Below are 26,118 nucleotides of genomic sequence, written 5' to 3' on the forward strand. Positions count from 1 at the left end.
ATACATTTTAGAAACACCATGGTTGGGAGTGCCTCGGTGGCTCAGTTGGCTAAACATCCAACTCTTGGTTTCAGCTCAGGTCATGATCTCACAGTTCGTGAGTTCAAGCCCTGCATCAGGCTCTGCACTGATAGTGCAGGGCCTGCTTGGGATTCTCCTTTTCTCCCTCTCTCTCTGCCCCTACCATGCTTGTATACACTCTCCCTCTCAAAATAAATAAACTGAAAAAAAAAAAAAAGATTAAAAAAAAGGAAATGCCATGGTTGTTGGGAGAAGACTGGAATGTGACATAACTGGGGCAGGAAAATTGGTTGTGAGACAGTTTTAGGAATCCTGGCAAGAAATAATGGTGGCCTAAAATAGGCTACTCTTAGTGGGGTAGAGAGATGCTGATGGACGTAAGAAATATTGAGGAGGTGGATGCTATATGCCATGGTGATTGAATGGATATTGAGAGTGAGAAGAAGGGGGAACCAAGGATTCTGAGTCTCTTTTTTCAACGTTTTTTTAATTTTTTTTTTATTTTTTATTTTTGGGACAGAGAGAGACAGAGCATGAACTAGGGAGGGGCAGAGAGACAGGGAGACACAGAATCGGAAACAGGCTCCAGGCTCCGAGCCATCAGCCCAGAGCCTGACGTGGGGCTCGAACTCACGGACCGCAAGATCACGACCTGGCTGAAGTCGGACGCTTAACCGACTGCGCCACCCAGGCGCCCCATGTCTGAGTCTCTTACCTGAATGGTGGTGAGGCTGCCCATTGAGAAAGGGAGCTAAGGAGGAACATGCTGGGTATGGTAGAGTGGGGCATTATGGCTTTAGTATGGGAAATGTTTGGAAATGGTGCTGATAGGGGCAGCCTAGTGGAGATGTCTATGGGGCAGTTGGATGTAAGATTTTGGAGCTGAAAAGAGTGATCTGGGCAGAACCTGTAGACTCCATCTCTGACAGCACAGAGATGGTGATTGGATTAGTATGCTTGTGGGTAATGTGTAGAGTAGGAAGAGAAGCAGATCTCTGTGAACACCCTCAGAACTAAGTAGATTTAAGGGGTGTCAGAGGAAGGGGATTCCCCAATGGGGAATTAATAAAGGCAGGCGCAAAACCTTGTAAAGTATGGTTTGACAACAACTGGAGCAAAGTGTGTTACAAGAAGGAGCTGTCCAAATTATCATGGACTGCTTAAAGGTCAAAGTCATAAAGAGTTCTAGTGATAAGGAGATAAGCAATGATTTTAATGAGGTTTTGGTTTGGTTTTTTGTTTGTTTAGTTGTTTGTCTTTTTAGTGGAGGAGAAGGGATCTAATTCTCATTGTGAGGGGAAGGGCACAGTAGGTAAATTCAGGAAACAGGAGAGAACTGATTCCATTAAAAAGTTTTTCTATGAACAGGAAGCGGAATAGCATGAGGTGATGATTTTCTTAATCACAAATATCTGAGCATTTTAAAATGCCATTGGGAAGGAAGAGAGGGAGAGAGGAGGAGGAGACAGAGGGAGAGACAGTGAGCAAGCCTGAAGGTAAAGAAATCTGAAGGGATAATAAAAAGAGCAAGAAATGGGAAATACAGTGGGCAATACCGTTGTGCACGCATATGGGGAAGTTAGTCTTAAAACAAGATGAATGAAAATCTCAGTGTAACTGAATGGAAGGACAGGGTAGATCAGCATGCAGGTGAGTTTGCGTGTTTGGTGACAAAGGCTTGAAAATACCTAATTGTTTTATTTTCTCCATGAATAAGGAGATAAATTTATCTTGCTGAATATGAAGAGAGATGGGGAGTTTGGGAGTTTCATATAGTATAAGTAGTTTGACAGAACTACTAGGGAGAAAAGAAAAGACTGATGACTTGGAAATATATTTTTTTTTTTTTAATTTTTTTTTTCAACGTTTTTTATTTATTTTTGCGACAGAGAGAGACAGAGCATGAACGGGGGAGGGGCAGAGAGAGAGGGAGACACAGAATCTGAAACAGGCTCCAGGCTCCGAGCCATCAGCCCAGAGCCCGACGCGGGGCTCGAACTCACGGACCGCGAGATCGTGACCTGGCTGAAGTCGGACGCTTAACCGACTGCGCCACCCAGGCGCCCCGGAAATATATTTTTTTTTAATTTAAATCCAAGTTAGTTAACATATAGCGTAATAATGATTTCAGGAATAGCATTCAGTGATTCATCACTTACGTAGGACACCCAGTGCTCATCCCAATAAGCACCTTCCTTAATGCCCATCATCCATTTAGCCCATCCCCCCTCCCACAACCCCTCCATCAATCCTCATTTTTTTCTCTATATTTAAGAGTCTCTTATGGCTTGTCTCCCTCCCTGTTTTTATCTTATTTTTGCTTCCCTTCCCCTATGTCCCATCTGTTTTGTTTCTTTAATTCCACAGTTGAGTGAAATCATATGACATTTGTCTTTTGTCTCTCTGACTTACTTCCCTTATCATAATACACTCTAGTTACATTGGAAATCTCTTCTAATTCATTTTTAATGACTGCAGAGTATTCTGTTTTGTGGACATGAAAATAATTACTTAAGCAATGCTTTGCTATTGGATAATTAGTTTGAGCTTCCCGAGACGTGATCAGTCATTGTCATGGCTAGTATCGATAAACTTATTCAAAAATGCTTGTTAAGTGTCTGCTATGTGCAACATGATGTATACACTGAGAAGCACAACATGACTAAATAATAAGCTTCATTTAAAAAAATTTTTTTTAATGTTTATTTATTTTTGAGACAGAGGGAAACAGAGCACGAGTGGGGAAGGGTCAGAGAGAGAGGGAGACACAGAATCTGAAACAGGCTCCAGGCTCTGAGCTGTCAGCACAGAGCCAGATGTGGGGTTCGAACCCATGAACCATGAGATCATGACCCGAGCCGAAGTCAGATGCTTAACCGATTGAGTCACCCAGGCGCCCCAATAATAAGCTTCTAAGTTAAGAGGAAATGGCACTACTGGCTGTAAATAAAGGCATAATGCTGTAAGTTCCAGAAATGATAATTGAAACAACAGTGCCATGGGAGCATAGGGGAAGAAAAGAGTGATTCTGGTTCTAGAGGCCTTCAGGGGTTTCATAGACAAAGATATTGGCTGGGAAGGACACCAGAGAACGGGCACAATATTAAAAGAAAGAGTTTGAGCAAGGGCATTTGTGTGGAACCATCACCCCAAGTCAGTATATTTTAACAGAGAAGTACAGAATCCATTTGGTAATGGAAAATAACCCGGGTTGTTTGGCATACAGAGGCTATGAAAGGTAAAGGGGATGATGCTGGGCAGACCGGTGGTTGCCAATTCATGGAGGAATGTGAGTCAGATCATTATCCTCTAGGCAAACATATGCCATGGTTCTAGTCCTCAAGAAACCCAGATCCTGTTGAGAGAGAGGAGACATGCCAGTGGGTCAGTTATAAGACAGAGCAGGAGATGTTACCAGTCAGTAACTAAATAGCAGCATTCAGCTTTGACCCATCCCCCTCACACATGAATTCTTGTTGAATGAATGAAAATGAGAGATGGGAACAGTGAATGCTATTGGAATTTGGAAGAGGAAAGGCTTGGCCACAGTGACTACACTTGCTCAAGCCTTTAAGGGTATAGCTTCACATGCCAAACCCGTCCTTTCTTTTTTTCTTTCCCTAAAATGCAAACTAGCCAGAGGTTTGCTTTCCTCATTTTTGGAGACTTCAAGGTTATAAAGGTTACACTTAGTACTACTGATAGATACATATACTAACAAAAGGTGTTTTTTGTGTGTGTGGGAGGAGAATGTGTTATCCTGAACCTTGATTATAGACCCCAAAGATCTTTTCATAGACTAACTTGTTGAAGAAAAGCCATACTTGTCCAAATACCTTCTTCCTAAGAGGTTGTATGTCACGGTGATAAGAATTGATAAATATTGGGTCAGTATAAAAAGAGTAGGCATATGGTAATGGTAAGTACTCAGTATGATTAGGATTTCAGACACACTTTTTACTGGCATTCACTAGAAAGTTCTGAGTGGAACTTGGCCTGTCTTGAAGTGCCTCCTCTCTCGCCTATGTTGAGCATTTCCATTCATATTTTACATATTTTCCTGAAATTAGAGGTTGAGTGCAACATCTGCTACTTTGGCTAAAAGAATTACTCTGGAGTTTGCGTTCTCCACTCATCGTGGTCCAAGCCTCCTTTAGCATTCTAATGCGGTTTCTTGGAGGGTGAATGGAAGTCCCTATTGGGATAGGCGTTTGCAACAATGAGTTAACCAGTGGTTAAGGTCATTGCATGTTTTTAGGTTTAATGTATTTCACAGTGAAGTAACTAACACCTCCTTGTTCCATTCAGTTTGACTTTTTATTTCCACAAATCAGATTGCAGGAGGAGGTGTGAGAGTCCTTTTCTCCTTTGTGTTAAATAGCCTGAAAAGATACCATCTACCCTTTCTTTGAACGAAAGGGAATGCAGACTAAAGGTGGTCAGGGAACAGGTAGCAATTTCAGGGGGGTAAAAATTATGTCATCCTTCAGTTAAGCTTTCGCGGCTTTGGTCTTGAAACCTCATATCACATCAGACCCTTCCATTCCTCTGTTATGGCCAAATATATGCCTATAGTTAGACTGAATCAGCTCCCAAAGAAGACAGATTTTGTCTCTCTTACTCATTCATATAGCTCCCCAACCCCGAGATGAGTAGAGTTGACCCTGAGACATTTGTTCCCATGGAAACCCAACAGGGACCTAGAAGGCGAATCCAAAATTATGCCTCTTTTGGAGGGCAAAATCCATTAGGCTTGGATATGTGGCTATGGGTTCCTTCACGTGGTTATTTTAAAGTAATGAGCCTCATCTTTTCCAGGGTCTGATTCATGCTCTTAAAAGGTAATAAGAATGCTTTCTGAAACAAGGTTATCCTTCGTCTATCTTCATCAGTAAGGTAGACTTTCAGATCACACGCTGGGGTGTGAAGCCGTGTCATCCTCTATCATTTGAAAACCGACATCCGATTAAAGCTTTGGCTTGACAGGCTATGTGCAGAAGCACTGCAAAGAGCTTCAGAACCTTATTAGTTTTCTGCCTTATTTATTTCCTCTCTTGAGATGCCTCTCTTTCCCTGATTGTGTTCTTGGAGCCAAATCATGTTAGATGTAGAAGAGTGTGGAGTGGATGTCACATAAGGAATCGTTGTAAAGGCAAAAAGCTGATTATTATTCTTTGAAGGTCTACTATTTTCCAGGTCCTCTGATGGGGAGATTATACACACACACACACACACATAATATTATAAATGAAAATATAAAATATAAAAATATATAATAAATAATCTATAGTTATGTATACATTAATTATATATGTGTATGTATAATATTTTATGTATTTATATATTTGTTTTACTATATATCTATATTACATATAATGTATGTATGTGTGTGTGTAATTGAATCCTGACATTTATATTTTGAAGTAGATATTATCTCCAGGTAGAGATAACCTCTATGAATATTTTTGGAGCATATACTTCTTTGTTTTTTTAAGTTTATTTATTTTGAGAGAGAGAGAGAAGAAAAGAGAGAGGAAGCTGTGTGGGGGAGGGACGGGGGGGGTGGTGAGAATCCCAAGCCGACTTCACGCTATCAGCACAGAGCCTGATGTGGAGCTCAAACCCATGCAACCTGAGCCAAAGTCAGATGCTTAACCGACTGAGCCACCCAGGTGCCCTTGGTACATATACTTCTAAAGTACAGAAACCTTGGATTGCAAATAACTTGTTCTGCAAATGTTCTGTAGGACAAGCAAACATTTCCAATAAATTTTAACTTTGATAAACGAGCAATGTCTTGCAGTACAAGTAGTATGTGATCACATGATCAAATGTCACATGATCACAACTGAGCCAATGGTTCTTCTCTCTCTCTCTCTCTCTCGCTGCAAGATTGTGGGTGATTGTCTCCCATGCTTGGATGCTCGGTGTTAGGCCACAGAGTGTAGCAGAAATCAGTGATTTTTCAGAACGTTGGAAGGTGCCCACAACTAGCACTAGTGTATTTTTTGTCACTTCAAGGCACCAATGGACAGTTCTTTGCTTATTACAATAGTAATAAGCTTAGGAATGATTTGCTTCATTCTAGGTCGGGCTGCCTGCGATACAGACCCTTTCATCTGCTGCCTTATTGCCAGTTACATTAAATACAGTATACAACAAGAGTTTATTAATACTGTACTGTAGTCAACATCCGTGTAGTAAACATAAATCAACTGATTTATTTAGCCACACCTTTTTAAAAAAATTTATTTATTTTGAGAGTGCAAGAAAGAGAGAACATGAGCTGAGGAGGGACAGAGAGAGAGAGAGGGAGAGAGAGAATCCCAAGCAGGTTCTGTGCTGATGGTGCAGAGCCTGACACATGAACTCATGAACTCATGAACTGTGAGATCATGACCTGAACCAGAGCCAAGAGTCAGATGCTTAACTGACTGAGCCACCCAGGCACTCCAGCCACTTTCTTCCTTTTTTTTTTTTTTTTTTTTTTTTTTATACAGCTATTCAATTGGTGATGAACATTTTTGTTTGTGTTTGATAATTTCCTTAGGGCAAACTATTAAAAGTGGAACACTGGATTACAGGGTATGACTATTTCTTATTTATTTTTATTTTTATTTCTTGAGAGAGAGAGAATGTGAACTGGGGAGGGGGGCAGAGAAGGAGAGAGCCTTAATCAGCCTCTGTTAGCAGCTTGGAGCCCATCACGGGGCGTGATCTCACAACGATCATGACCTGAGCCAAAATCAAGAGTCAGATGCTTAACAGACTGAGCCACCCAGGTGCCCCAAGGCATGCCTATTTCTTAATGGTCCTAAATATATCTTGCCAAGTTGGCCTACAAAAGGAGAACAACACCTATACTTATCATAAAGTGTAGTGGTTACACTTGTCCTAGAAGTATATACACGATTGCTCTTTACCCCCATTCTTGCTAAACTAGACACTTTCATTCTTATTCTTTACCAACCTGGAAGGCAAAAGATAGTATCTCATTTTAATTTGCATTTTCTGAGTAGGATTTTAAGGATCTTAGTATTTTATCTTGAGCAGAAGTTTATCGGTCAAGGAAAACAGAAGTCAATTTCCACTAAAATAAGAAAAGCTAAGAATGTTAGTACCCAGGATATATTTTGAAACAATTTAGAATCAAGTGAATTGATTAGAACTGTATTTTAGCTGTTCCTGGTATTTAGGGAACCTCTTTTCTATCTAATCATGCTGTGTATAATTGCATAAAGACACAGCAGGAGATAAACTTTTTAGAAAAAAAAAAGCAAACAAAACTCTGAAGCCAAGTAGCAAAAGCATTCCTTACGATACATGTCACTTTAATTTCATGTGGTAATTATTTTTACAAGCATTTAGCACACAGTTTGAACCTCAGTTCATAGAAGCCACCATTTTTTCCAGATATGACAGAATTGTGTATTCAAAAATATGGCTAGAGGAGAATTTCTGTTAAAACTTGTTGCATAAAAATTAAAAATTTTTTTGAATGATTGACAGAACCAACAAATTCTCTTCTCAGTTGACAATTGTCTGTTTGCATCTACATTTTTTACCACATGAGGAACATGTACAGAATTTGAACCACGATGTACAATGGGAAAAGTACTGCACTTCCTGGAGGGAAACTTGAGTTTAAACCCAGGATTCATTCAAGAAAAAGAGCTAGGTTATCTTCACCTCTCTGGTCTTCAATTCCATAATCTGCAAAATGAAAAAGATGCACTAGACAATTTTATAGGCCTTTTCCAAACCCAATATTTAGCTCTACTTTTTGTTTTAAGGTGGGAGACTTTCTTAATGATTAATGTTTGCATAAATAACTAAATTAACTATAAATCTGATATTTGTCATTGAACACCTGTAAATTACAAGAGACATTTGACAGAGAGACTCTATCCTGTGCTGCCTATTGTTCTGAGTTTTTAATTTAAAAGAGAGGAGGGGAAAGTGTCCTGAATGTGCATGTTGGCTCTTTGATAGGATGGAAGTATATACTTACTATATTATGTGTCTAGTTGTATATTAGGAATGGATTCTACTTTTTCTATCTTTAATATCCTTTTCCTAATCAACAAGCAGAATGGAATGGGATAGCCAATATATTTTTTTTTTTTTTTTGCTCAGGGGTTTTCTCAAACTCCTTTTCTGATTTCTGGGGGAAATCCTTCACCACTCCTGCCAGGCTTGGTGGGATGTCAATCCTAGTGTTTGCTCTCTCTCTCTCTCTCTCTCTCTCTGCACCCCCACCCATACCCACTCATTAAAAGGTAGGTGACTGAGGATGGGCCAGAGTCAACTCAGGCTTTTCTATTGTTGCTGTAAGGAAAGACTCTCTGTTCTCTCTGGACCTCATGTTAAACTTTGTAGGGGTGATGTTGCTAGCGGCCATCATTTCCAACATGTGGAAATAGCCTGTCTGCAAGAAGAGGAAATCAGGCCAGCCTAGAAAGAGAATTAAAAATTAGTAGATATGAGTGATGGGCTGACAGAGCTCTGATGACACTGGTTGCATCCCTGAATCCTGCTCAATAAGTTCCTTTAAAAAAAACCCCAAAAGCTAGTTTAAGTTGTTTTCCATTGTTAGCAAATGAAAGAGTTCTAATATAACAAGTAGAAGGGAAATTAAAAACAGAAACAAAAACCTGTCTTCTTTTCAGAAGCCTACTTAGGGCATACATGCATCCTGCTGAATACTTTGTAAAAAATATTTTTTGTGTAAAAAATAATTTTAACAATAATAGTTCAAATGAAGGGCTCTGGGTTGTTAGTTTAGATTCTAGGAATGCTGATCAAATATGTACTTCCCAGATGAAAACTACCAGCAAAGTGTCTATCATTATTATATAGCCTCAGAATATTAAAAACTCATGGAAATGTTATTATTATATCTTTGTACTAAATTTTAGCATGCACACATTTGAAATAATAGTATATTGATATGAATCTGGAGCACAAAATTAAGAGAGCTGGGTTGAAGTCCCGGTTTTCCATTTAAGGGTGTGTGGCCTTGGGCAAGTCACTTCTCTCTGGCATTCAGTGTCTTCTTCTGTGCAGTAAGGTGTTTGAGATGTATTACTCCTCAGGTCCTTTCAAGTCAGAAGCTTGGTGCTCTCCTTTTACCTCCTCCTCTTTTTTTTTTTTTTAATTTTTGTTAATGTTTATTTTTGAGAGAGAGAGACAGAACGTGATCAGGGGAAGGGCAGAGAGAGAGGGAGACACAGAATCCAAAGTGGGCTCCAAGCTCTGAGCTGTCAGCACAGAGCCTGACGCAGGGCTTGAACTCGCGAACCATGAGATCATGACCTGAGCCGAAGTCGGACGCTCAACTGACTGAGCCACCCAGGTGCCCCTACCTCCTCATCATTTATCTCTTCTAGTTTTCTGCGTAGTTCTGATGTCTCAGATCATGAGAAGCATAATTGAACTGGAAAATTTACAGGGGAGGGTGGTCATACAATCAAGGGAATAAAAGCTCCAAAGTAGAGGATTCTTCAAATTGGAAAATAGTTTAAGAAGGACCAGATCAACATGGCTGAACATCCATAGCTGCTCACCAAACCATTTCCCTTTTGTTTCTGGGCACCTGTCTAGATTATACTCCTGGCTTCCCCCACAAAAGTGTGGCCCTATGAATGAGTACTTGCCAGTGAGATGTGAGAGCATTTCATGTACCTCATCTGTAGGCCTGGCCCATAAACCTCCCACTGAGTCTTCCGTGTTCATGCTTTTTCTTCATCTACTGTTTGGATAGTGAGGATCCAGTGAAGGATTCCAAAGGCCACTGGAAGAGATGGAAAGAACGTGGGTCCCTGAACGGCTGTGAGGAGCAGAGCTCATCACCACTAGCCCTATCAGAGAATGACATGCGAAGGAATAAGGTTTTATTATCTTAAGCCACTGAGATTTTGTGGTTAATGTTACAATAGTTGGACTGTTCTAAGCAACACAAATCAATGATTATAAAACTATTAGGGTGTGAACATGATGAGTACAGACATGCTCACCAAATCTCAGAATCAAGGATACAAAGTTGGGCATTGAACTAGATGGCTTAGTTATAAATAAAAGGCAATATACCAAGATTTCATTATCCTTAGGGCTTAGCTGCCCTGGTAAGTAGAATGTTTTGGTTAACTGTGTGGGTAAAAATCTATTTAAACTATCTTAGACTCATCTGTTTTAGTAATAGTAATATACCTAATACTGTTTAATGTTTCTAGAGGGAGACACTTATAGTGCCTCTAGGTTATGATTCTAACTGTCATCTTTTCTGACTCCTGTCCATGGCTCAGTTTGTTCTCTATATATTACACAACTCCTAAATTTATTTTTCCAATCTTGACCACTTCTTTGAGCTCTACACTTTAAAAAAAAAATTTTTTTAATGTTTATTTATTTTTGAGAGAGAGGGAGAGACAGAGTGTGAGCAGGGGAGGGGCAGAGAGAGAGGGAGACACAGAATCCGAAGCAGGCTCCAGGCTCTGAGCTGTCAGCACAGAGCCCAACGTGGGACTCGAACCCATGGACTGTGAGATCATGACCTGAGCCAAAGCCAGACGCTCAGCCGACTGAGCCACCCAGGTGTCCTGAGCTCTACACTTTTTTTTTTTTAATAATTTTTTTTTACATTTTTTAAATTTATTTTTGAGAGACAGAGCACAAATGGGAGAAGAGCAGAGAGAGAATGAGACACAGAATCGGAAGAAGGCTCCAGGCTCTGAGCTGTCAGTGCAGAGCCCGATGCGGGGCTCGAACTCACAAACTGTGAGATCATGACCTGAGCCGAAGTTGGGTGCTTAATCGACTGAGCCATCCAGGCGCCCCAGCTCTACACTTTTTTATTGAATTTCCGCATAGGCTGCTGTTAACTCAGACTCAGCTTAGATGCTGTGATGGCTAATTTTATGTGTCAGTTTGACTGGGCCATGGGGTGTCCAGATATTTGGCCAAACATAATTCTGAGTATTTCTGTGAGGCTGTTTTTGGATGAGATTAACATTTAAATCAGGGAGCGCTTGGCTAGCTCAGTCAGAAGAGCATGAGACTTGTGATCTCAGGGTTGTGAGTTTGAGCCCCACTTTCAGTGTAGAGATTACTTACATAAATAAAACTTAAAAAAAAAAATTTAAATCAGTAGATTGAGTAAAGCAGATTGCTCTTCTTAGTATAGGTGGGCCTCATCTAATCAGCTGAAAGCCTAGAACAGAAAAGGCTGTTTCTCCCCCTGAATAAGAGAGAATTCTTCCTGCTTTACTGCCTTCAAACTGAGACATCAGCTTTTTCCTGTCATCAGACTCAAACTGAAACGTTGGCTTTTCCTGGGTCTTGAGCCTGCCGGTCTTATAGTGGAACTATACCATGGACCCTCCTGGGACCTCAGTTTGTCAGCTTACCCAGCAGATCTTGGGACTTAGTGTGCATAATCACATGAGCCAATTCCTTTTCATCTCCCGCCACTCTCCCCCTGACCCCCAGTTGATTTTGTTTCTCTGTAGAACTAATACAGATATTCTTCCTTGTGAACCTTTTCTCCTGATTTCTTTATTTTTTAAGTTTATTTGGGGGGGGGGGGAGAGCATTGGGGGAGGGGTAGAGAGAGAGGAAGACAGAGAATTCCAAGCAGGTTGCACACTGTCAGCATCGAGCCTGACTCGAGGCTTAAACTCACAAACCGTGAGATTGTGACCTGAGCTGAAATCAAGAGTTGGACGCTTAACTGACTGAGCCACCCAGGTGCCCCTGTTTTCTTTTAACAGCATGACTGAAGCATATCTCTGGACACATTTTCTTCTTTACTGTTTATTAACTAGTAGTTATAAAGTCCTAGCTTTTCTTCTCTTTGATTGATGTGCTGGTCTTTTGCCTTTTAACTCTCAGATTCATTCCCCAACCTGCTCTTCGGCTTTGACTTGCAAGGAACGTTATTCTCCAAGATACTTTGCTAGTTGCCTTCTGTCTTGGTTCAGCCAGAGAATCACTAGTGGGGGAAATTGGTGGAGGGAGAATTCATGGATTTTCTTCCTTCTGCTTTCTTTCTTTGGGTAGCATCTCCAGCAGCAGTGAGGGCTTCTCCAAGGTTCCAGGTTTTGATAAACAACTTCTACATTCTGACAGTATTTCTTTGTTTCTTTGTTTCTAAGACATAGTTCCAGATTCTAGACTCTAGTAATAAATGCCCTTCTTCTCATTGTCGCAACAACCTTGAGGGTGGTAACATCTTCGTGGTGTTAATTCCTGATTTGTCTCACTGTCTCCTGTGTTACTTCTCAGCTTTTGTGTCATCTGGGTAGCCAGTTCTCTGCATTAAATTCCCTCTGCTTAAAGTATTTACCGTGGTTTCTGTTTATGCAGATAGGCCCTGATTGATACAATGGAATTACACTGTTTCTACTTCCAGTACCAACATCTGGATAAGAACATCAGCTGTTAAGAATCATCCCCTTTTCTGGCTTCTCTTTAAGATGGTTCACCGATTCATGAAGGAATTCATTTTCCTCAGAGGTGATTTTCATAACCAAACTTTTTACAGTTTGTTTTTACATGGAGCCTAAAATCTGGTTTCCTCAGCTTAGAATTTAAGGAATTCCAGAGTGTAGATAGAATCAGTCTAACTTCTTCCTGATATGGGCCATTTTGATATCTCCACCACTTTTTTTTTTTCCAATTCTTTGTGCTGATTCCTTTCCTGGTTGTACTTTATTCGTGTTCTGCTATCTGCATGGATGGACCTTCTTTCTCCTTTCTGCTTTGAGTGTCCCTTATTCTCCAGGACTCAGCGTAAATGCCACATTTCCTTTGAAACCACTTCCAACCATTCGAATCCATACTGATTTCAGTTTTCCTGACGTATATCCACACATGCTATTTATTTTTGTTGTTTAAATGCCTCACATTTACAGATGAGGAAGGATAATAAAATAATAAGATACGTTCTTCTAATTTTATTTAACCTAGTATTATTGGAGCAATGACAAGAAATGATACCAATCCTGTAATATCTGAGAGATAAATACATGTTAGTTCCCTTACTACCTTTCAAGATTTACTAGTTGAATGAGCTATTCTTGTTTAATGTTTGTTTATAAATATAGAAGATATAATAGTTAGGGTCAATATTTATTGCACACAGGATATACCCTGAAAATATTTGCTTTAACTGTATCTATTAATATAAACTTTTCTTTTTTTCTCTTCATTTTCTTAAAATTGTAGTAAGAGTGATGGTAATACATTCCTTTGTTTATATAACATTTATTTGTTTATTTCATATCATGTGAGAGTTACTCTACTACTGGTCCTGAGGATAAAATAAGGAGCCTGGTGGACAGCAGTCTACCTTTTGCCTTCATGGAACTTGAACTATAGTGTGAAGAAAAGAAAAAGAAAAAGCATATACAAATAAATAAAGTTATTGACAGGGGAGAAAAAGGATTCCTTCTACCCTTCTAGCTTCTAAGGCTGGTCTAAGAATTGACATAAGGCAGGGTAATAGGAGAGTAAAAAAGTAATTGTAATTATGGAGTTTTACAAAAATATGAGCCTCGAGGTGCCTGGGTGGCTCAGTTGGTTGGGCTTCCAACTCTTGATTTCAGCTCAGGTCATCATCTCAGGATCATGAGATAAGGCCCATGTCGGGGTCTGTGCTGGGCGTGGAACCTCCTTCAGATTCTCTCTCTCTCTCTCTCTCTCTCTCTCTCTCTCTCACTCTCCTCCCCCCCCCCCCCCCCACTCCTCCTGCTGCTCTCCCTCTCTCTCCCTCTCTGTCTCTTTCTCTCTGGAAAGAAAAAAAATGAGACTCAAGAAAGTGGCCAGATGATTGAGACTTATATACTATCCTGAGCTACAGAAAGAAATAAGGGGTTCGGTGCTTGGTTGTGGGGAGCAAATCAGGGGAGGGTCAGGGAGGAAATATATGTTAAAGTTTGCTTGTTATGCAGGTAAGAGTCTCTTGGGTGAAAAAAGATGTGTCTCTGCAAGCAGGTATCTTCCTAGTATAAATATGATGAACATTTCCTTTATAAATGTAAATTTTCTTTACCAAAGATGGAAATACATACTTCATTTTAGGCAGGTAAGGGAGAGAGGTAAAGAACTTTTCTTGTATTTGCTGAACCTGATATCTTTAGCTCAAAATAACCCAAAGTGGCATACTTTGGGGTGGTTCGTTCTGAACCCTGTCAATACGAATGATCAGAAGTGCTATGAAAAGACAAAGGACTGAGCTAAGGGAGAAGGTCTACTGCGGATGGAGTGATCAGAAGAGTCTTGTCAGCGGTTGGTAATGCTTCTGATGAGACCGGAGTTGATCTTCTTGTTAGTGAGGGACTGAAAGGCTGAGCGGTGGTGGGGTTGAAGCATAGCCAGAGGAAAAAGGATGTTCAAAGTCCCCGAGACAGACAGGAGCTGCATCTATTTAGGGAGTGGAGAAAAGCTCAATGTGGTCAGAGCATAATGAGCATGGGGGAGTGTGGGACACGAGGATGTGAAAGGATCAGTCCAGATTGTTAAGCTGAATCTTCTGATAAAACCATACTCCATTTACATAAGGTTTTATGAAATAACTCTCTATCATACTTATCAGTTTCATGCAATTTTCCCTCAAAACCGAATACTTAGTTCAATGAAGTTCAATGAAGCTGGCTGTTGAGGCTTGAGGAGAGTTTAGGTAACTGATATTCAAGTCTTTCAGAATGTAAACTGAACACCCCTGATTCTTAGAAATGGGTGACAGGCACAGAAGTTCAATGAAGCTGGCTGTTGAGTCTAATAATTAATCTTCCTTCCTTCCTTCACTCATTTATTATTTATGTAACATGGGCCAACATTGCTATTCACGATATACTTTTAGGGGCGCCTGGGTGGCGCAGTCGGTTAAGCGTCCGACTTCAGCCAGGTCACGATCTCGCGGTCCGTGAGTTCGAGCCCCGCGTCAGGCTCTGGGCTGATGGCTCGGAGCCTGGAGCCTGTTTCCGATTCTGTGTCTCCCTCTCTGCCCCTCCCTCGTTCATGCTCTGTCTCTCTCTGTCCCAAAAATAAATAAAAAACGTTGAAAAAAAAAAATTAAATACTCTTCCAGGGAGAGGGTCCTTGGTTGAATGGACTGGGACAGTGTCTTGTTTTTTATTCTTTTCTTTTCTTTTATTTATTTTACTTGTCTGAATTTTAAGAAATGCTACACAAAACAGTAGAGTACAGTTTCTGGGAACAGTAATTGAATTTTGCACCTAGATATTGGGCACTATGTATATTCTACGGCCATTCTAAGCCCCAGCAATGCAGAACCCCTTCTTTTATCCATCATTGCAGTTCAGAAGCCCATTGTGCCTTTGTTAGTCTTCCTGAAGAGAGAGCTCCCAGAGTCTGTGAAACTTCAGTGACTCTTTTGTCTTCCCTGTGCAGAAATGGGCTAAATGTTCTTTTGAATGGCAGGGATTATTTATGACAAAGGTTCTCTCAATGTCAATTTGTCCACAGAGGGAAGTACAGCTCCAAGGGCATGTTCTTCTCTGGATGCCAGACCCAACTCCCATTAGCAGTAACGAGCATTACGTGTGTGGCTGTTGCCTTTTCTGGGCCATTGCAGCATGGAGAGAAGCTTTTGTCATCCATCACACCACCATCAACCCTTGCTCACTCTCTTCCCTCTTCTCTAAATAGCTTTCCAAACAAGAAAGTGGAAACATTCCATTGTTTATCTCTGTCCAAAATGTTCTTTTCAATAACAGTAATGAGGTCTTCTGAAACCAAAGGCAGAGTTTGCTCTCCCTGACACTGGGCAGTGATAAAAGGATTGGCCTCTTGGGAAGGTCAGTTCTTGACCATTTTGGAGGTGGAATGTAATTTCTTGGAGCAGAGGGACCCTGGCTTCTTTTGACCCAACAAAGGACTTTACATCCTGCTAGGCAAGCAGCAGATGCTCCATAGTTATAGCCAGGTATTTGCAAAGCTCTACACATTCACTGTCAGCGACAATCCTCAGCCCAATTGGCTTGATACATCTAGTGGATGTTGTCATTCTTTTGGTCTGCCCATCTTCAGAAATCCACCCTATGTATGCATTCTGACTTATGAGACTCAGAAGGATACTGGATAATCATTTCCCCGGCCTCTTCTGCAGCTAAGAGGTGAGTGGGCATAAACGTCTTCTCTGATCACACGCATTCTTGGAAGACTTGCAATGAAAATTAGTGACCTGAAAAAATGGGGATCACAGGGAAGCTGTTTTTCAGCAGCAGTGGAAGCAAGACTATCCCTGAAGAGTAGAGACAGGAGAACTATTGGGAGGGTTCCAGTGTCAGGGGTCAGTGGTGTTAGCAGTGCAGAGTACAGTGGGTAGTATTAAATTTTTTTTTTAAACTTTATTTATTTTTGAGAGAGAGACAGTGTGTGAGCAGAGGAGGAGCAGAGAGAGAGGGAGACACAGAATCTGAAGCAGGCTCCAGGCTCTGAGCTGTCAGCACAGAGCCCGACACGGGGCTCGAACTCACCGCGAGATCATGACCTGAGCCGAAGTCAGTCACTCAACTGACTGAGCCACCCGGGCACCCCTACAGTGGGTAGAGTTTAGAAGCAGCAACTGTAATTTCCTCTCTGAACTGGTTCTGTGCCGTAATTATGGGCATTGTTCTCTTGATTTCTGCACTCAAGCCTGGTTTTCTATGGTTTCAATGTCTTTACATCATCAATTCCTGTTAAAGAAAAATATACTCAAAAGTCATTGTAAGAAAGGCTTTATTCAAGGAAAAGGGCTATGGCGATAGGTTTAGGGACCACTGTGATGGAATTTCGCAGCTGCCATTTTGTAGCTCATGCATATTGTCGCTGACTGCTGGCTCACCTGTTTGGCATGAGGCAGGAGCGATGCTGTAAGGATTCCCCCTTCCCCCGGATCTTCCTTCAATTTCTCCAACACTCGGGTCCGCAGTTCCTGTTTAACTCTGAGGAAGGGCCTCAGCTGCTATACAACATGCATGCGGACAAAAACTGACATGAATTTCAGTCTGCCCTCCTGGGCTCCATCTGAGGCTTGTGGGTTCCAACCTGATCCTGCTTGACCCTACCTTACATTCATCTTCTCTTCCTCATTGGCTGCCCTGTGGATGTCAACCTCCAGCATTAGACATGAAGACAACAGCCCGACAGTGACTGCTTAACCAGCTCCCACAGTTGTGTAAGGTCAGATCCTTATAACAAATGTGTATGTATATATGTATGTGTGCGTATACACATGTGCAGAAGCACTCCTGTTTATTATACCCTGGTGGTTCTACTTCTCTGATTGTGCCCTGATACAACCAGTAATATCTCATGTCAAAGTATTGTTATCAGAAAGTCACAAATTATTAACTCTGAGGATTTTTAGATAAAGGTAAAAAGCACACTTATGATCCCCTTACCTTAAAACAACTGCTTTTTAAGGTGACTGCGTCACTTTCTTGTCCTTTTCCACAGATCCACATTAAAACAAAGACACAAGTGCAAACAAAAACTTGTGCATCCCTGAGCATCAATTTGCTTTTGCCCCGACTCCTTCACCTCTCTTGGAATCTGATCTCAGATGTTCTGTGCTGGTTTTCTGATTCAGGTGAGGTAGCCTTGGGCGTCCCTGTTCCTTGCTCCAGTATTCTTTGCAGGAATGGGGGAAATATTCCTTGCATGGTCTTGTATTATGCTCTGTTATAGCTACAACATAACTTTCCGTGTGATCTTAATTTATTAGAGACATTTTTACTCTTTAATTTTTAATTTATTTTGTGTAATAGCCTCAACCATTTGAGGGATGGAGTGAGTTGTAAGACCAAAGGAATTTGAGAAGTGTACCTTCTCCATGCTCAAAATTACCATTTCCCTGCTCTAATGAGTCATAATTGTTGTCAGAGCTAATGGGCCCTTCATCCTCTCTTTCCTCAGGGTAAAGTTTCTTCCATGAAGAGGATGACCATATATATAGTTCATGTGCTTTCTGGGACCTTCTTGAGAATGGAAGGGGTGATGAGTGATGGTGCCTATTATTAATTGCATTACTAATTACACATAATTAAGTAAGAACAGATATCACTTTTCTCATGAGGCTGCTTGGCCGATTTTGAAACTGGCCACTGTCGTCTGTTAAACCTACCATATCTGGGACAGAGGCATTTTTACATATTTACAATCATACTATATATACTGTTGCACCTGCTTTCTTCCATTTAACATTGTGTTATATTTTCTACATTCTACAGTCCTCTCTCTCTCACTTTTTAAATAGTTACATATAATTGCATTGGAGTACTTTTTAAGTAACTCTGCCTCTCCCTAGGCTTTTAAGTTGATTTATAGGTGTTTGCTTTTTTTTTTTTTTTTTTTTTTGCATTTATCATTAAAGGCAAAATAAACATTTTCATGCACACAGTGTCTTTGTTTTGGATTATTTTTTTTGTGGAATAAAGAGTCAGAAATGGGATAATTGGATAAAAGGGTAAATATATATTTAGGCCTCTTCCTAATGAATTTATGGATCTCATTATTCCTGGAACAAAAAAAAAATGCAATGAGCTTTATATGGCCTCTTTCTCCTTCTGTACTTCCACGGCTCAGCTCTCTACTGTATGCACTCCAGTCCCTCTGAACTTGCCGCACTTCCAAGAATTTGACATCTTGTTTCCTTTCACTGTATGTGTTGCCTATGTATTCTTCTGTCTGTGGTATTCTTACAACGTCTATTGCGTTCAGAGAAATCCAGGTCATCCCTCAAAATTAAGCTCTGGTATCACCTCCTCTGTGGAGGCTCCTCTAATCTCTGTCTCCCTTCAACTTTCTCCCTAGCTAAGGAGGCACTCTGGTCCAGTAACACTTCTTACAGCCCCCATGTGCAGTATCAGCACCCTATTCCTTTATTTGTTCATTTTCCTATTAGGGAATCTTGAGGGCATATGTTCTATGTTTTCATCTTTCAGTCCTGTTGTCTTTAGAGGAACTGAATAGGTTAATATTCTTTTTCAGCTCTTGTTCCTATGGAATGCTGGTCTAAATAATTCCTTCCTTCCCTATTGATTCCCCCCCCCCCCACCCATTAATATAGTTGTTAAATGAGAAACAAGGCAGGGGTACCTGGGTGGCTCAGGCGGTTGAGCGTCAGACTCTTGGTTTTGGCTCAGGTCGTGATCTCATGGTTTGTAGGATGGAGCCCCACGTTGGGCTCTGTGCTGACAGCGCAGAGCCTGCTGGGGATTCTCTCTCTCCCCTTCTCTCTGCCCCTCCCCTGCTTGCACGTGCAAGCTCTCTCTCCTGTTCTCTACCTAAATAAACATTTAAAAAAATGAGAAATAAGGCAAAACAGAATTTATCATAATTCCTGTATGTATAGGGCACAAACCTAAGGCAATGTTACAAACTACGAAGTAGCATGTTTATGCTTCCAATGTATTAGTGTTAGCATACCTGATATACTTTTTCATGATGAAGTCTGGCAATTCTAGAAAAACAAATGGCATTTAAAATGCTAAAATCACAGCAAAGTAGTCTAAATACCCCTGTTAAAAATTTTATCTGTTTTTTTCTTTTGTTGCTTATGCTTTGGGTGTCATATTTAATCTAAGATCATAAATATTTAACCTTATGTTTCCTCTAAGAGTTTTAACTCTTAAATTTAGGTCTTTAATCTACTTTGAGTTTTTATATGTGGTATGTGGTTGAGGTCCCACTTCATTCCTGGGGCCCGTGGCTATCAGGTTGTCTGAGCATTGTTTGTTGAAAAGACAATTATTTTCCTATTGAATGTCTTGGTGTCCCTGAAAAAAAAAATCAGTGGACTACAGATGTATGGGTTTTTTCCTGGACTCTTAATTCTTTTCCCTTGATCTCTATGTATATTCTGATACCAGTAACACACTGTTTGGACTACCATAGCTTTGAAGTAAATGTTGAAACTGGGAAATTTGAGTCTTTCAACTTTGCTTCTTTTTTCAAGTTTCTTTTGGCTATTCAAGGTCCCTCACATTACCATATGAATTTTAGATTCAGCTTGTTAATTTCTGCAAAAAGACAGTTGGAATTTTGGTAGGAATTCCATTGACTCTTTGATCACTTTTGATGGTGTTAATATCTTAACAATACCAAGTTTTCCAATCCATGAACACAGAACATCTTTCCATTTATTTAGGTGTTTTAAAACTTCTTTCAACAATGTTTTGGAGTGAGTTTCCAAGGAATACCTTTTACACCTCCTTAGTTACATTTAGGCCTAAGTATTTTATTGATTTTGATGCTAGAATTATTTTCTTTAATTTTTGGACTGTTCATTTTCTAATGTGTAGAAATAAAATGGATTTTGTATGTTGACATGTCTTGCAACTTTCTTGAACTGGTTTATGAGTAATAGCTTCCTTGTGGAGTCTTTGGGTTTTCTATATATAAGATCATGTCATCTAAAGATAGTTTTACTTTTTCCTTTCCAACTTCGGTACTCTTTAACTCTGTTCCTTTTTTCCTTCCTTCCTCCTTTCCACAATTTTCTTGGCTCAAAGTTCTAGTAAAATGTTTAATAGAAGTGGGGAAAAGTGGACATCCTTATCTTGTTTCTGATTTTAGGTGTAAATTTCTAATGTTTAGTATGATAGCTGTGAATTTTTCATAGACACCCTTTGTCAGGTTGAGGGAGTTCCCTTCTAGTCCTGGGTTGAGGTTAATCAATCTTGTTGATTTTGTGAAAAAATTGAATTCTGGTTTTGTTGATTCTCTATTTTGTTTTTCTCTATTCTTTATTATTTCCTTCCTTCTACTTGCCTTGTCTTCACTTGGCTATTTTTTTCTAGTTCCTTAAGGTAGCAGGTTAGGTTATTGATTTTAGATCTTCTTTTTTAATGTAGTCATTTATAGCTATAAATTTCCTTTTGAGCACCACTTTCACTGTATCCCATAAGTTTTGGTATGTTGTGTTTTCATTTTCTTACATCTGAAAGTGTTTTCTTATTTACCTTTCATTTTTCCTTTGAATCTTTGGTTGCTTAATAACATGTTGTTTAATTTCCACATATGTGTTAATTTTTCAGATTTCCTTCTGTTATTAATTTATGATTTTATTCACTGTCAATGAAAAGATACTTCATAATATTTCAGTCTTTTTAAGTTTATTGAGATTTGGAGTGCCGGGTGGCTCAGTCAGTTGAGTATCTGACTCTTGATTTCCGCTCAGGTCATGATCCCAGGGTAGTGAGATGGAGTCCTGCGTTGGGCTGCATGCTTAGCATGAAGATTCTCTTTCACTTCCTCTGCCCTTCTCTCCCACTCGTGTGCTCTCTTTCTCTCTCTCTCTCTCTCAAATTAAAAAAAAAAAAAAAAAAACAAACAACTAAAGTCCATTGAGATCTGTTTTGTGGCCTAACATATAGTGTATCCTCTGAACTATGTGTGTGCTCCATGTGCAATGAAAAAAATGAGTGAATTAAGAAAGAACTGGTTATTGGCTGGTTATAAGCCAGCCTTATTCAATTTGGAAAGGATTACATAACTTCATGAATACCAGAAGGTAAGAATCATTTGTTGAGCTTGACAACTAGTCTTCCCTCTGGTTTCCAGTGACTCATAACCCTCACTCATGCAAAATATACTCACCTATTTTTGGGGGCCTCAAAAAGTCTCAGTCCCCTCTGAGGGTCAGCTCAGAGTCTAGAGCTTATCTTAGATGGTCCAGGTGTTAATGTGGCTTTTAGGGTGTTCCTTAAGAGCATTTCTTTGAATACAGTTCCTCTGAAGCTGAAGATCTATGAAGTGAGACAAGTTATCTTCTCCACACACACCCAACATTCAGTGATGGGACTCCCATAGGATAGTTGCTATAAACGCTTCTGTTCCAAACAAGGAGTAATGAATAGGAGGTATAGAGGAGTCGTAAACTCACAGCAGTTGTGAAATTCAGCCAGCACAAGGTGGTAGTTCCTCGAATAGGACTAAATACTTGAGAACAATCCTTCGTGCCTCTTGGCTCCACTTTCTAGGCCCTTATTTCTACTCTCTGAGTTATCTTTCTTTTGCTCGTGAGAGGTGGTCATGTTTCTAGGTTTGTAATGTCCTCAGGGTTTCTAAAGACCTCTTTTCATTTTGTCTATGTCTGCTTCTTTCAATCCAAACTGGTGCTATTTCTGCCAATTCATTATTCTTAAAAACTCTGTGAATCTCCTGGGAATCTTGTTGGGGTTCAGCTCATTGGACAAAAGCCGCATCTACAGATATCTTTCTAACATCTTCTTTCCTTTAGGCTCTGCTTGACACTGCTGTGGGATGACATTCTTAAATACCTTTGAGGCCCTAGTGTTTTATTAAGTGGGGCTGCCTTAGATCTCTCTGAGGTCTTAATTAATTTAAAGGGGCATGCTCAAAAAGCAGCATCTTAGAGTCTATTCGGGGGCTAGGGGTCAGGGAAGGTAAAGCATGCTTAGAATAAGTCACTGTTATGGTGTCTTAGGTTTCTACCACACATGACTTGTGAGGTTTAATTAGTCCTTCTCTTGCCAAAGCAGAGAGCTTCCTCAAGTGGAAAAGAGAAGAGTCCTCCTCGTTATCACCCACCCGTCTCTGTTGAGTGTTGTGACTCACATGTCCAGGCACAGCTGAAAGTCTGTTAAAATTCGAAAAATGAATAATGCATGATATAATGCTGTGTTCCAGAATTTGTTTTATTATCCAAATTTTGCACACATAAATATGCCTCCCAGAAGATTTCTTGTTTATTAAGTATCACAAGAAAATAGAAGAGAAACAAGAACTTCAGAGAAAAGAAAATAATTTTGCCAAATTATTTCAATGCTTTGGAAAGTGAATTTGAACTAGTAAGTGAATCTATTTTAGTATAAATTTTATTTAGAGGAAAATTTGTTTCTCCCTGCCCAACTAAATAAGTATTGAACACTCATTTGAAATAACACCAAATTACTAGCTCTCAGTGCCTGCATGTCTAACATGCATATAAACCTAACAAGTAGGCAGTAAAATGATGGAACACGATATCACGGACTTGGTCCCATACATTGTGAGAGTTGTTGACACTTAGGAACAAAGCTACTATTCAAGACTTCACCTTAGAAAACAACTTGCTGTGGACTGATTGTGTCCACCCACAATGTATATGTTGAAATCCTAACCTCCAATATGATGGCATTAGGAAGTGACGATTTTAGGAGATAATTACATGATGAGAATGGAGCCCTATCGTGAATGGGATTAATGCCCTGATAAGAAGGCACAAGAGAGCTTGTATCCCCCTTCCTGCTCTCTGCTGTGTGAGGGCACAGTGGGAAGATGTCTGTCTGCGAACCAAGAAGACTGCCTTCACCAGACCCTGGATCTGTTGGCACCTTGATCTCAAACCTTCCAGCCTCTAGAACTGTGGGAAGTAAAATGTGCTTTAAGCCACCCACTCTTCGTTTATAGCAACATGGATTGACCATAAGACCCTGTTTTCATCGTCATGCAAATACATGAAAGGCTCTTACTGTTGTTTTTTCCAAGAAGAATAATAGGGCAGAAGGTTTCAAGTAAAATGATTCACCCACTTGTTTTGTATTTTTATTAAAGCAATTTAAGAAGAGTTATATATCTCTGATATGTTCTTTTCCTAACCAGTTATGAATTTTACCTCCAATAGAGAAATGAGCTTATATATTCATGTATTCAAAAATGAATTGAGGATCTACTATATGCCAGACTTGGTGTTAACTTCTGAGTATACACAGGTGAATAGGAAACAATCTCAGCCCTCAGAGAACATAGAATGCAGTGTGGGAAACTATTTATATATAATACAAAACTTGCTACTAGGGAAGATGAGTGCTGGGGCACAAGAAGTCATGTGGAAGAAGGTGTGCAGCTGTAGTCAGTGCCGGGTTCACATAAATGCTCCATACAGAAAAGTGATAAGGGAAATTGGTTACCAGTTCATGCCCCATAACCACTGGTGTCTCCAAAAGTTCATTTTGTACACATTCGGTTACTTTACAGACCGTGTTGAATAAATAATTGGATAACTGCATAGCTGACTAATAGCTTTTTGCTTATTTTGGGATAAGCCCTGTGCAATTCTCAGGTATCTCTTAATTGTTTGATTATTTAACAAAAGGTTCTTGCCTGTTAAGACTTCAAAACCTTTGAAGTCATAGTTGGAGGTAGTTTTTCATGTACAGTCATAATGGGCTCATTTTCTTCTTATTCCTAGGAAGGGTGATAAGACAGATTTGCTCTCAACAAGTGAGATAGTGGCTAATTTAAATGGACCCTCATCCTTTTTTTTTAAGTTTACTTATTTATTTTGAGAGAGAGAGAGAGAGAGAGCATGAGTGGGGGAGGTGCAGAGAGAGACAAGAGAGAGGGAGAGAATTCCAAGCAGGCTCCACACTCTGAGCGTGGAGCCCAGTGGAGGGCTCAGTCTCACTAAGCACAAAATCGTGACCTGAGGCTAAACCAAGAGTCAGTGATGTTTAACCCACTGAGCCATCCAGCTGTCCCAAATGGACCCTCATTCTAAAGCAGGCCACTGTCTCCCTTAGTCTGTGATCGAGTTATTCCAAGTAGGTTACAATGATTAACTCAGTAGGGGATCGATAAAGTGTGTAAAAGGAATGAATCATGTACTATGGGTCAATTTCCAAAGCCAGTTCTCTGATTCTGTTACTTGCATTCCCAGGACTGCAGCTACACACCTTCTACATGCCGTGCAGTCTGGTTTCCTTTTCCAAGGACCCGTGCTGTGCTTTTGTCCATGGCTCACCTTGTGTGGTGACGTCGAGACTTCTGAAGGTAGGTGTTTTCTTAAAATGATGCGCCTCTACATTCCATGGAGCCTAGTCCTAACTATTAGGCAACACAGCGTGAAGATAAACTTTCCATCTAAATCGCCAGGCACTGGCAAAAGCAGACCTTGTCTCCTGAACGACATGCAGATGCTTGCACTTGTGCTTTATTTTTTATCTGACAGTCTGCCCCTCATATTCTTTGTGCCCTAGTTTACCCAGTTTATTTATTAAAAAATTTTTAATGTTTATTTAATTTTTTTTTGAGAGAGACAGACACAGAGGTGTCAGTGGGGGAGGGGCAGAGAGAGAGGGAGACACAGAATCCAAAACAGGCTCCAGGCTCCAGGCTCCAAGCTGTCAGCACAGAGCCCGATGTGGGACTCGAACTCACAGACTGAGAGATCATGACCTGAGCCGAAGTTGGATGCTTAACCGACTGAGCCACCAGGTGCCCCAAATCACATGATAATCAGGAAGCCAACTCAAATCCTTCTCACCTGGCTCATCACCAACTTCTTTATCACCCACAGTTTCTAAGTGCCCATTGATCACCTTTTTGTAGAAGTTCTGAGACGCAGATCTTTCTGCATTCTGAGATAATGGTTTAAATACCCTTCTGCTTATAGATTAAAATAAAATGAATGCAAAAGTCCTACTAGCATGTTAATAGAATCCATTATAAGAGTTTGGAGACCAGTGCTGGTACTTAAATCAAGTTGGACACCTTGTCGCTGTCTACACAATAGACGTAGTTTTGCCTACCATGTTGAGAAAACGGTAGCTAGAATGGCTGGTAGGATCTGCAAGCCTCTACCTTGAACAATCAACAAAATTGCCAATTCTGTGTCCTAGTGCCAGGCAAGGAGGTATCTTGCCAATTGCAGACATGATCGTTACTTCTACATCTTAATAGAGAACATTGTTCTGGCCCAAGATGCTTAAAGGAAAACTCCAGATTCATGTCTAAAACAAGCAAAGTTCTTACCAAGAACAAAAACTTTGGAGACAGAATGATTCAGGCTTGAATCCTACCTCAACATTTTGGGCAATTGTTGTAGCTTCCCTGAATCCAATTTGCTCATCTTCCTGTGGAAATAATAATACCTTATAAATAAATAGCTCATTAACTAGTGTTATCTTTCCCTATCCCTGCCTTGTTTAAGGATTGGCTCACTCAATACTGATTCTCAAATACCTCTCTTTTGCTTTCCTTCAGTACAGAGACTAGAGGACTAAGTATTCAATTTTCCTAACTACAATCTAGCCAGGCAATGGTGATGTGATACTATTCTGACCAGTGATATTTAAGTTTAAATTT

Source organism: Panthera pardus, unplaced genomic scaffold, assembly GCF_024362965.1.
Source record: "Panthera pardus isolate Hobbes unplaced genomic scaffold, ASM2436296v1 HiC_scaffold_7, whole genome shotgun sequence".
NCBI lineage: Eukaryota > Metazoa > Chordata > Mammalia > Carnivora > Felidae > Panthera > Panthera pardus.